This window comes from Helicoverpa zea, chromosome 4, assembly GCF_022581195.2.
Source record: "Helicoverpa zea isolate HzStark_Cry1AcR chromosome 4, ilHelZeax1.1, whole genome shotgun sequence".
Classification (NCBI taxonomy): Eukaryota; Metazoa; Arthropoda; class Insecta; order Lepidoptera; family Noctuidae; genus Helicoverpa; species Helicoverpa zea.
Window position 1 is genome coordinate 8848693 of NC_061455.1, and position 13403 is coordinate 8862095.

Consider the following 13403-nt stretch of genomic DNA (forward strand, 5'->3'; position numbering starts at 1 on the left):
TTTATTCTCACTCCTCGCCACTCTCTCAAATACATTAATTTCAAGGGAAAATCTCCCAATTCCCCTTAACTTGCTGTTTAATCCGCTATGCATATAAAGTATCGGTGTATAAAATACTAATTATTTGACTATTTTTGAGATTAATTTTAATATTAAAATGGCCATCTTCACGACGCATACTTATTCACATGTGAAAATAATAGCTATGTGTAAGTCCGTTCAACCATTTAATTATAGAATGTTTTTCTTGAAAAAAAAATATGTTTAATTTTGGGGTTGATGACATGTCGCCAATTAAAAGTTTTAGATTTTAAAACAATTCACAGTCACAGACTTAAAATTAATGACTTTATGAAATCTAATTTTTATACCAATTAAACGCTACTTCAAAATTATTCCCTAAAACTTTCATAATACTGCCAGTTATTTTAAAACCTGTCAGTCAACTAAACACGCGATCCTTTACTTAAAATTGTTTATGAATACGAAAATAAAAGCTTGAATGAACTGAATAAAGTAATAAGTTATCAAGACTTAGTTGCGTGCTCGTCTGAGTCCAATCTAATCAGCGCTACGAGGCGTAGGCGCTGTAGACTTTCGTAGCAATAGTACGTGTGGTGTGGTCTATGATCACGTAGTGATTAGTTAGTATTGATAATGTTAAGATAAGTAGACGATAGGAATGCCTCGTACAGAATAAGATATTTAATAAGATAATAATTAGTTAAGATAAGCACGTAGCTTTTCCTTTGTATAAATAGCGTAGTATACTCAATAAAGGTGTGCACTTCTTAGTAGGTATTGGTTGCCTTGACTATAACTAGACATGTAGTTCTGTTGTTTTATTAACACGTCTATCCTCATCAACACCTAAGGACCCTGCCTGTCGGAAGGTTGGCAAGCCCAACATCACATGGCGACCCTGCCATTCGAACGGACCCTGCCATTCGAACGGACCCTGCCATTCGAACGGACCCTGCCATTTGAACGGACCCTGCCATTCGAACGGATCTTGTGATTCGAGCAGACCCTGCGAGACCCTGCGAGAGCGGTTGGACAATATCGAAACGCCATGGGAAGCACGACGTCCAAAGAAGAAGTAATAGTAGCCCAGACGGCAGCAGGAGGATCAAATGTCGCGACGGTGACGAAGGAACAATTAGCAACGACCAACACGGTGCTGTTTTTTATAGCCACTTGTTTTGCGCTTATGATCATTGGCGTGGTATTCTGGTTACGAGAGAAGATGTCACCAGAACTGGATTGAAGAGAAAATACGACAGAGGGAGATGCAAAAAGTAGTGCAGACGGCCTAAGGAGCATACGGAGCGACAGGAAGATCTGAAGTAAGTGTTTAAATATGTACTAAGTGTTGTGACAATGTTGTGGTTTATTGTGAATTAGAGACAATAAGTTTTTGTTCAAATGGAAGTAGAGTTAACAACGTTATTTTTACAGTTAAAATTATTAAGAGAAGCTATTGTTAAATTAGGTCCCAGTAGGCGACAGGGACAAAACTTTGATAAAAAGATAAATGAAGCAAAAGCCCTTTATAGTAAATTTAAATGTATAATTGAAGGAACGAGCAAAGAAAAATGTTCAGAGGAATTAGTGGAATTAGTGAGTAACATAGAAAGTTTGTACAAAAATACTATTAAGTTTGAGAGCGAGGTCAGTAACGAACAGAAAATGGCGGCAGAAAAGTTTTCGTTGAAAACGGCGGTTAGCTTACTACCGAAAATGAATGGAGATGAACAAGTTACTCAAGATTTAATTGATGCTATAGGATTATATAGTTCTATGTTAGAAGGGACCGATAGTGTTCTTTTGATTAAGTTTGTGCTAACTACACGGCTTACCCAGGGTGCTAGGATTCGGTTGTCACCTACTTACGCGTCGGTAGACAGTCTTTTGGCAGATATGAAGAAACATCTTCTTACGGTAAAATCTGACGTTGCAATACAAGCTAAGTTAACACGCACTAGGCAAGATAATAAATCAATTGCAGACTTTGGAGCAGAAATAGAAAGGCTGATGACTGATTTGACTATTTCTCAGGCGGGAGAAGATTCGGAAGCTTATAAAATATTACAACCATTTAACGAAAAATATGCAATTAGGAAGTTTGCAGACGGCCTTCGTAATCAACGTCTTGGTACGATCATTACGGCACGGAATTTAACATCCTTAAAAGATGCTATTAGGGTAGCAGAGGACGAGAATTGTGCTTCATCGTCACAAGTCATGACGTACCAACGCTGGCCCTCAAGGAGTAGTTTTTCTACATTCAATAGAGGTCGTGGAGATAGTGTTAGGAGACATTCTGTAAAAAATTCGTACACGCAGAGTACGCGCAAAAATGTCAACATGGGGCATAACGGTGGAATGCGCGGTCGCAGCAATAATGCTTATCGAGGACGGCAGACTCAGCAAGGTAGAAGGCGTGTAGCATACTTTTCGCACGTGCGGAGCGATAATGATTCATTGTCAATGTCACGAAGTAGCGAAGGTGGACAGTTGAATGAAACGCAGTTTTTTCGAGTCTAAGCATATTTTAGCTTACGATAGTATTAACTGGGTTAATTTAGTGATAAATAGTATACATAGCGAATGGTTAATAGATACGGGTGCGTCGATATCAGCCGTAAAAAATATTTTTTTAAGGGATAACGCTTTGAACTGTAAGATAGTTAAGGATGAGTTAGTGATTAATGGTGTAGGAGGTAGTTTACGAGCTATAGGTTATGTACATTTAAAGTTGGAACACAGACAGTGTTTATTCGTGCATAAGTTTTATATATTTGATGATTTGCCTTGTAAGTCAGTTGGCATATTGGGACAGGATTTCTTGCAGAAGTATGGAGGTATTATAGATTTTTCGACGAACAGATTGACTCTTAAAAATCATGCTAGACAGTTAGTTTCGATGCCGCTAAGGACCTATGATTTCTTATTAACTATACCTCCGCGTTGTGAAGTAGTAAGGTATTTTCCTGTTAATAGAGCAGAAGATTGTGTAGTGATTAGGAAAGAATTACGCAAAGGAGTTTTTTTAGCTAGTGTGATGGCTAGGCCTAGGAATGGGATGATACCCATTAGAATTTTAAATACAACCTCGGAGGAAGTTATGTGTAGCATGTCGAATGTAGAAGTTTTCCCATTAAGTAATTTCGATTGTTGTAATTTTGTAAAACCTGAAAAGGACGTTGAGCGTGTAAAGAAAATATTTTCTTTACTTAAACTTGACTATTTGAGGTCCGAGGAGAGGTTGTCAGTTGAGCAAATATGCGCGAAATATCCAGATATTTTCCATATTCCAGGAGATAAGTTAGCTATCACGAATGTATATAAGCAGTCGATACGATTAAAAGACAATGTTACTCCAGTTTATAGGAAACAGTATAGGATACCGTATATGCAGAAAAAGGAAGTTGATAGACAGGTACAGGAGATGCTAGAGAATGGTATTATTGAAGAATCAGTTAGTGAGTGGTCTAGTCCTGTATTGATAGTTCCTAAAAAAGCGGATCGTAGTGGTGAGAAAAAATGGCGTGTAGTGATAGATTACAGACAGTTGAATGAAAAAATTCAGGACGATAAATTTCCATTACCGAATATAAATGAAATCTTGGATTCAATGTCAGGAGCTGTTTACTTTAGTCATTGTGATTTATCTCAATCGTATTATCAGTGTAGTTTAGATGAAGATAGTCGGAAGTATACGGCTTTTACTACGGATAAAGGTCAGTATCAAATGTGCAGGTTACCTATGGGATTAAAAATAAGTCCAAGTGCGTTTAGCAGGTTAATGACTGTAGCCATGTCTGGATTGAATTATGACAAATGTCTAGTATATTTGGATGACCTTGTAGTGTTCGGAAGGAATTTAGAAGAGCATAATCGGAATCTTATGTCAGTTTTTTCTCGACTAAGAGAAGTAAATCTTAAACTTAATCCAACAAAGTGTGAATTTTTGAAAAAACAAATACTTTATTTAGGGCACGTAATTTCAGCAGAAGGTATTTCACCAGACCCAGAAAAGGTCATAGTAATTAAAAATTATCCGCGTCCAACAAATAGTGAGGAAGTTAAGCGTTTTGTAGCATTTGCAAATTATTATAGGAAATTCATTCCTAACTTTGCTAGAATAGTTATTCCAATGACTAAGTTGTGTAAAAAGAATATGGTGTTTCAGTGGACCGAACAATGTGAGGAATCATTTTTATTATTAAAACAAGCATTGATGAATCCTCCAGTATTAGATTATCCAAATTTTTCTGGTAAAAATACTTTTATATTGCAGACAGACAGTTCAGGTTTTGCTATAGGTAGTGTCTTGTGCAATGGGAATGGAAAACCTGTTGCATATGCTAGTAGATCTTTGAATAAGAGTGAGTTAAACTATCCTATAATAGAGAAAGAATTGCTGGCTATAGTTTGGTCAGTTAAGTATTTTAGACCATATTTATATGGGAGAAAGTTCGTTGTAAAAACTGATCACAAACCACTTTTGTATTTGTTTAACATGACAGATCCTTCCAGTAGGTTGACTAAATTTCGATTGTGTTTAGAAGAATACGACTTTGAGGTCGAATATGTGAAAGGAAAGGAAAATGTATTAGCCGATGCTTTATCCAGAATAGTTATTTCGAGTGAAGAGTTAAAGAGCATGCATGAAAAAACTATATCTGTAATGACCAGAGCACAGTGCAAACAGTTAAAAAACTCGGATATTCGTAAGACAGACTCTGCGGTTGATAGGACTGATCACCCTAGGATCGTAGAAGTTCTTAAAAAACAAGGGAATGATATAGAAGTACTTCAGGTAGGTGTAGATAAGTGGGAAAAGTTGTTACGTAACAAGAAGAATGATTGTAAAACGATATTTGCAAAGTCGCGTAATTTAATGTATATGCCAGAAAACTCGAGTATTTATATAAACTATGAATCTTTATCGGCATCATCGCGAGACGAGTTGTCGAAAGACATAGTCACATTTTGTGTGGAAAATGGAATAAAAGAAGTAGTTATTTTAAAAAATTGTTATAACAAAGAGATGATAGAAAAACTGGCAAAATATTTTAAAGAGAATAGTAAATCGATATGTGGAGATTTTAAAGTTTGTGTAGTAACGGGTGTACGAAGAGTGGAAGATATAGATGAAAGAAAGATCGTTATGAATGATTTTCATATTTTACCCACGAGTGGACATGCTGGAATACGTAGGATGGTGAACAATATAAAAAAGTATTGTTATTGGCCATATATAGAAAAAGATATCGGAGAGTATGTGCGGAAATGTGATAAATGTCAGAAACAGAAGTATCAGAAAAATATTAGGGAACCAATGACCATAACAACCACAGCATCATCAGCTTTTGAAAAGATTTATTTAGATGTAGTAGGACCTTTTGATAGGGACGAATATGGGAATGTGTACATATTGACGTTGCAGTGTGAACTTACTAAGTTCGTTGAAGCCTATCCATTAAAAAACAAGTCGGCAAATGAGGTAGCAAGAGTTTTAGCAGAAAATTTTATTTTAAGATATGGAATACCAGAAGGCATTGCGACAGATAGGGGTTCTGAATTTATTTCAAAAGTTATGGTAGAATTATGTAGTATCTTGGGAATCAGGAAAACAACATCAACAGCGTATCATCACGAAAGTATAGGATCGTTAGAAAACGTTCATAAAACTTTAGGTGCATATTTGAGAATACAAACAAATAACAGTACAACATCATGGAGTTCTTGGATTCCGTATTGGTGTTTTTCATATAATACAACAGTTAATACCGTAACCAAGTATACACCTTATGAATTAGTTTTCGGAAAGATATGCAGATTACCAAGTAATCTACAAGGAGCAAGTGTTGAACCATTGTATAATTTTGATAATTACCCTTTAGAATTTAAGTATCGATTACAAAGAGCTCAAGCTGATGCTAAACAAAATTTAGTAGCTAGTAAAATATTGAGGAAAGAGTGTTATGATAGAAATATAAATCCAATAACTTATAAAGAAGGTGATTTGGTGTTAATTAAAAATGAAACGGGTACCAAATTAGATTGTGTATATGACGGACCGTTTGTGGTTGTCAAGGATGAATCACCAAATGTTGTAATTAAGGATAAGTCGAATGTAGATAAAGTAGTGCATAAAAATAGGACTAAGTTGTATTGTAAAAGGTAAAAAAAAAAAAAAAAAAAAGTATGCATTTATTTTTTTTTTTTTCCTTTGGAAGGGTGATGTGGTGTGGTCTATGATCACGTAGTGATTAGTTAGTATTGATAATGTTAAGATAAGTAGACGATAGGAATGCCTCGTACAGAATAAGATATTTAATAAGATAATAATTAGTTAAGATAAGCACGTAGCTTTTCCTTTGTATAAATAGCGTAGTATACTCAATAAAGGTGTGCACTTCTTAGTAGGTATTGGTTGCCTTGACTATAACTAGACATGTAGTTCTGTTGTTTTATTAACACGTCTATCCTCATCAACACCTAAGGACCCTGCCTGTCGGAAGGTTGGCAAGCCCAACATCACAAGGCACGTAGTCCCATACTATGAATACATTTATGAAACTACTTGAGACGTCCCGCGGTGTTTCCTGCAATTTCAGTCCTTACAGCATTGTGATTTATAATATTATTATGACATTTTTAGAACCAAGAAATGGGCGCGAGTTCTGAGAAAATTTTGGTCGAACAGCGATTCTTTAAAAAATGATGTCATGAATGTGGGGTAGGGGATATTTGGGCCGAATTAAACAGCTGATTCTTGAATAAAAATGTAGTTTTAATTTTATTTTCAACCTCAACGTCTTAGCTTAGCTCGTCTTCCATACGTCCTTCCGTTCTCTCGTCCTTGTTCCCAATCCTTTCATCCTACAATCTTTTACATTACAGTCTTGTCTCTTTCACACCCAATACGTCATCCCTTTCACTCTTACTTTATAAGCTTCACATCTATCATTCATCATTACACATTCCGTTTCACTCATCTTCCTATTACGTTCCTACATGAATATTATATTAATTCTCGTAAAAACCACCGTCGAAATCATTGAAATAACTGGTATCATATTTACAGCTTGTATGGCGGTTACTCAAGTATTTAGTCCAACAATACTGTGGACAAAAATCGGATTTCTGTTTGGTTAGTTATAAAACACAATTGGATTCCATTGAAAAAATCTGCATCGGCTTTAAAAAGTGTTATTCAAATGAAAACGTATTCATATATATCGGTTATATCGGGAACTTCAATTAATACAAAAAAACTGTACGTACTCTTTCTACAAACCTAAAAATATCGGTCACAATTTAAAAAAACCACGACCATTTTCAAAAGAACTTTGTACATATATATTCCGAAATAACAGTTATATTAGTGTTCCGACAGATATGAAGATTGTAATCGAATCACAAGTTTTGCCAATTACACGAATCACTTGCAACGGTACAAACAATATAACTCGATAACTTTTGTTCGAGCACTTACAGCTAACATTGGTTCTTTCTAGGACGTTGATCTTGAGACAATTGTTTACTAGTTCGGTATATTGTTTATGTTTAAAAAAAGATAAATTGTTAACAATATTTAATGTGTTAAAATTGGGTACAAAAAACAACAGCACTAAGATGGAAACAATACCCTGAAAATTACTTTAAAGTAAGAAAAAAATTATCTGCTCCTATAACATTGTTTGCAATTTTTGTTAATTATATTTGATGACGTTAATTAAATTTAATCGCTTGAAAAATTTTGTTCCGTAAACAAAAAGGGATCAGCGTTGTGTGAAATATTAAATTAACGCCATGGAGGGATCAATCCAATGTTGTCGAGTTACACATAGCTTTTGTTACATGCTTACATAAATAAATAAATAAGAGTCACATATAATAACATCTCCTTGTTAGCTTTACGACATATATTTTGCTAGATATGTGACGGTATCAACTCTAGTACTTCTGAAAATATCGGAAAACGTAAAAGTTGCAAAGCTGACGATTTTTCTTGAAACAGATATCGTCTTTCAAAAGTACTAGAGACGACCTTGTGACGTTGTTTTTTTTACATTTTGATTTCTTCTTTTAAATAATAAAAATAGCAGCCAATGCTTTTTTTTTTCATTTTCAGGACTTCAGTTTTTGAAATAGCCAATGCGTTTTTGAAATTCGAAATGCAAAGCCTATTTATTTCTCAGAAAGTCAAAGCCACATTATTTCCTAGTATGTGCGTTAACTTTCTAAAAAGAAAATGTAGATAAGCGTCAAAATCCAATACAGACTTCTCATTTCGCATTTATTATGTAAACAAAGAAGCTAACGATGTTTGTAAATTAACGTGAGAAAAGTTTATTGGTATTAAGATAAGAACTTGATCAATAGATATTTACAACACAAAAAGAAAACTATCCTAGTAGAACAATAAAAAAACTAAAATATATACACTATATCTAAAAGGCGTCAAAAAATTCATCCCCATCGCTGTCAACTGGGAGCGTACCCAAGAGGCTGGCAGCATTACCTCGTTGGATGGCCATGCTGATCCTTTGTCCGAGGTAATAGCCAGCCTTTTGGTCACGAGAAGCGTCAACCAGCCGCCTAGACAGGTCTTTAAATAGGGTATGCGCATTCGGACCCCACGACCCGAGGGTTTCAACCCCAAACGGTTCGAAAATATAGTTGCCGACAAGGCCACTATATTTCCGCCGCTTGAGGTTCTCCGCGGCCGCAGCGGCAGCAGCGGCACAGCACGCAGAACTTGGAAGATGGGATGGCGCAAGAGTATCGACGCAGGTTGCGTCCCATACTAAAGGCCTACCCATCTTCCAAGGGAATAAAGACATGCCGTCTGGTCTCTTACCGTCGTCGCGTGCCAGGCCATTTGGTTCCAGTACAGCTGGCACCCCGACGGTAACAAGAGCCCGACGAATAATGTCGTTGATATTTGCGTGCCGCGCAATACGGCCCGCACTACGGCTGCACGACAGGCCGTGGTGTCCGAGGCTGGTGACAGCCTCACCACAGTGGCAGCGATGAGGGGAGCAGCACGGTGCTCCTATACGTAAACAAGTAGCGAGGCGGAAAGTTGTATCGTCAAACATGGTGCCAATGTTTGACGACGGTAGTGCCTGAAGCCAAAGCCCCGACTCCCATCTACCCACAGCCAGTAGGCGCGCTCGCTCAGCAGGAGTAATTGCCGTTTCTATCAAACTATTCCGGGTTACTCTGCAGAGCGGCTCATCCCACTGTCTTTGGGAAGACGGGTTGCTGGGTAAATTTTCGTTCGGGCAAGTAATTTTCCATGCATCCATAGCCTCGGCTAAATGCGGCACCTCGAAATCAGCCAGTGTTGGAGTAAGAATATTCCTGGTTAATTTCTCAGTGCCGTGAACCGAGGATATGAATGCCGGTAAACTAATACTGGTAATTTTGCGGACGCCGAGACCTCCCATCCGGATGGGCAATGTGGCTTGTTGCCAGGCTCGGTCGTCCAGGGCCACATTGAGAATGGAGCTGAGGGTATGGCGGATAATTTTATCAATTGGGTCTAAAAGGTGGCTATGTTTAAAGAGATGAGAAGAACGGAGGTAATATGTAAATTTAGGACCAAAACAGCAGTGTCGAATAATTGTGATGGCCGAATGCATTGTAATTTTCTGTAGGCGTTCCGAAATATCGTTGAAATTATCAATTTTTTCCGAAATAAATGTAGAAAAAGATTGGTCTAGGATGGGAGCCCCAAGGAGGCGGAGAGACTGTTTATCTATAATTTTAATCTGTGGTGCTAATGATTGAAATTTGGATATTGTCATTTGTCTGTCAGTCGTGTCAGTAATAAATAATTCACATTTTGTACAATTTAGTTCTAAACCAATGGAATGAAATTTATGTTTTAAATGAATGAAATCCTGAAATACGGTCTCTACATCGCCTCCCAGGGTCCCATCATCTAGATACCAAACGTTGAATTTGGAATTTAGCTCTCGAATGATCGGGTGAATGGCTAGGCTGAAAATTACTGGCCCGAGGGGATCACCTTGTTGGCATCCGACTGCAGATTTCAATAGGTTGTCCTTATAAAGTAATTTTGATGGGTGCCTGTAACACTGATAGAGAAAACTATAAATTTTGGGTACTTCTTTTTGTGCTTCAGCCAACAGGGTGTCCCGGTTTACGGAATTGAAAGCATTTTTGATGTCAACCTTCAGGATGACCTCTCCTTTGCCACAATTTAGGTAGGCCGACAAAGCGTGTACGGCAGCCTCGCAGCCCCCTTTGGAACCGTATCCCAACTGTAGGGGCTGGAATTTGTTCAAAAGTTCCTCACTGTAAAATTTGCAACCGATTTTGGCTGCTATACGACGATATGTTGTTCCCACGGCAATGGGACGAATGCCGCCGTCCTTTTTCTTAAGGGCGCACAGATTAGCGCCATATAAGACGTCGAGGACAGCATCGTGCACACTGCCGGAGAGCATCACATTGGTTAGGGCTGTAAGCTCCTTAAGAAGCTCCGCACCGGCGTCCCCGGCGCCCGAGCTCGTTAAATCTTTAAGATGTTGCGGAGTCAGGCCGTCGAGGCCACCGGCGGTTCCGCTTCGAAAAGAATTTACAGCCTCAACCACTTGTCGACCTGTAACTGTGAGGGTGTTTGTATCAGGAAGGGGAGGGTCGGGAAAGGAAAGACCATCAGCGGGGGCCGGGTGTTTGCTCTCCAGGGCTGTAAGAGTATCCGGAGAGCATGACGCCACAACATCACTGCTGAAGAGTATTCTGGCTGCACCTCTGATATCACCTTCGCCTAGCTTTGTTTCAATTAAATTGCTTATACACCTTGGGGAGGTAAAACATTGTGCCGGTAATTTAGAGTCAAAATTTTGAGTCGAAATATTACAATTTTCTTTTACTTTTGATGTCAAAGATTTTTTGCTAGCTAAATTTTTTTGGATGTGGTGAATTCTGTAGGGGAAGGTGAGTAACAGTTCCCAGGCACGTGGCGAGTTCTCCCGTGCTGCAAGGCGCATGCACTGCGCTAAGGATTGCGCTACTAATGGCCTCGCACCACGGGGAACCCGCTTTAAAATGGGAACAGAGTTTTTTAATTTGGAAAGCTTTTGCCAAATGGGAACATCATTGGGTACTGTATGTGGGCCAGGTTGGGGGGTGTTGACATTTGGAGGTAAATAATAAAATATTCGATGAAATTTTCTCCGTAAAGGACTTCGAGTTACACAGACTTACATAAAATTGGAACTGAAAAATGTATCTTATACAAAAGCACTCATATTATTAAGTAAGAGTTGACCTTGAAGCCAATGTTTTCGTTGTTTACTAAAACACATATTATTTGCATACCCCAAAAATTGGTATGTTCGCTATTGTCAGATGATATGGTAATACCTTATATTCTTCCGAAATGTGAGGATTTGTGGAAGCTTCCCAATCTCACTTATACGTAGAAGGCTTCATTTCGTTCGTCGTCAACGTACCCGTAATCCAACAATTTGCTTTGCGTATCTGAACTACCATTTTGTTCCCACAATGCGAGTTTGCGAGAAATTTATTGCTACCATACGAACATTTATTCCGAAGCTAAGTGATTAATTGTCTTCTGGTTGTTTAGTTGAGAAACAAATGGAATATAGTACGTATGTTATCTACTTAATCTGTCTGCCTCGGTATCATGTAGTAATTAGAGGGTATAAATAAAGACTTATTTTATTAGCACTGTTTGTTATCTTCCTGACTAATTTGGGAACGGGGAAAGCTACGCTAAGCAGTGGAATTATTTTGGGTAACTATTAGACTGAGGATCGATAGATAAACAATTTACTGATATAACAACATGTCTGAGTTATTTCCTGCAACATAATTTGACGAGCTTTGTTTACCTACCTTTATGTATAGTTGTATACCTACCTAACAGGACATTCTAATTAAATTGAACCGCTTTTAACTAACCCATTAGAAAATATGCTGAAAACAACCATCCAGATACATAACTAAAAATGTTTTTTTACGTGATATGATAAAATATTTTTTGCAAACTATTAGATTTTAGGATATTTTATTTTTTTAGCGCACGTGCCTAATAACTTTATCAGTCTGGTTTGATAACCGGCTGATAAATATTTTTGTGGAACCCTCGGGCTACGTCAGTAAATTGGAAACATGGTTACTATGCCAGTTAGAGACCAACAAGGTTACTGAAGTTAGGTCCCTATTTAGAAATTTGCGACGTATTTTGCACTAGCTCAGTGAAAGATAGTTAAACTCACCCACGGACTGTCCATTCACTTGAAAGTTATATACGTCTGTAAGTCTGTATGAGAGCAAGTCAGCATGGAAGTTTTAATTCCTTGTCACAGTTTCAACATGAGCTGCAGATTTCTAAAAATATACTTCCAGCTATGTAAGTACATACAAAATACACGTATTTGTTTTTCACAGCTGATTTCATACGCCCACGGTTATCCCAGGAAATGTAATAGTAGATGAAAGGCAAAAAAATACGTTAGTAAACTATTTATATCAAAAAGGAGTTTGTGACTTCTCAGAATTAGTTTTACGGCTCTTTAGGCACAGTGTTGGAAATATTTCGCACTGGTTACTTACTTGGTTACGCGTGTCCCGAAAATTTCCGTTTCCCGTATCTAGCAGAAATAGATCTTAACAGGTCTTATACAATAACATAAATAAATAATAAATAAAAACCAACTTTAAATAAAAGACTTTAAGGATATCCTTCACCTCACTGTAACGTTAACTAGGCTATGCGTCAAATATATTTGTCACAATTGTACTCCAAACCAATAAAAACTCCATACCATCGATCGCTCCATATGTCCTGAGTAAGCCGCAGTCTCAAATGGCCTTCTATGGTAATTTTCAATTCTCCATACATTACGAGATGAAATGGGTTATGATAAATGTTCGTGTATAATAAATATTTTTTTGGAATAACCTAATTTCGATAGAGATGAGTGATTATTTCGTGTGGAGTTAAATATGTTGTCGTCCTAAGATTAAGGAATAAAGTTACTAACAAATTATTTCTACGTCATAGATCTCTGTTTGTTATCATCTGCCTAGCCTTTTTCCAACTAAACTGGCACCAAATTTTTGTCCTATATAATGCTATAAGCACCAAAAACATTCACAATCCATTCACTCTGCATAACCACTACATACCCCCATAACCTTGTTTAGTTATTTAATAGATAAAACCACTAAGTATGCTGAATCTTCTTATTTAAGGCAGATTGTCAGACTTTCAACACTCAAACCGAAAATAGCTATTGTTACAAAATAATATAATATCGACATGTTGATATGATAGAGTTGGGATTACAGCATAAGTTCATTATAAGCTTGCTGGCGTTAAT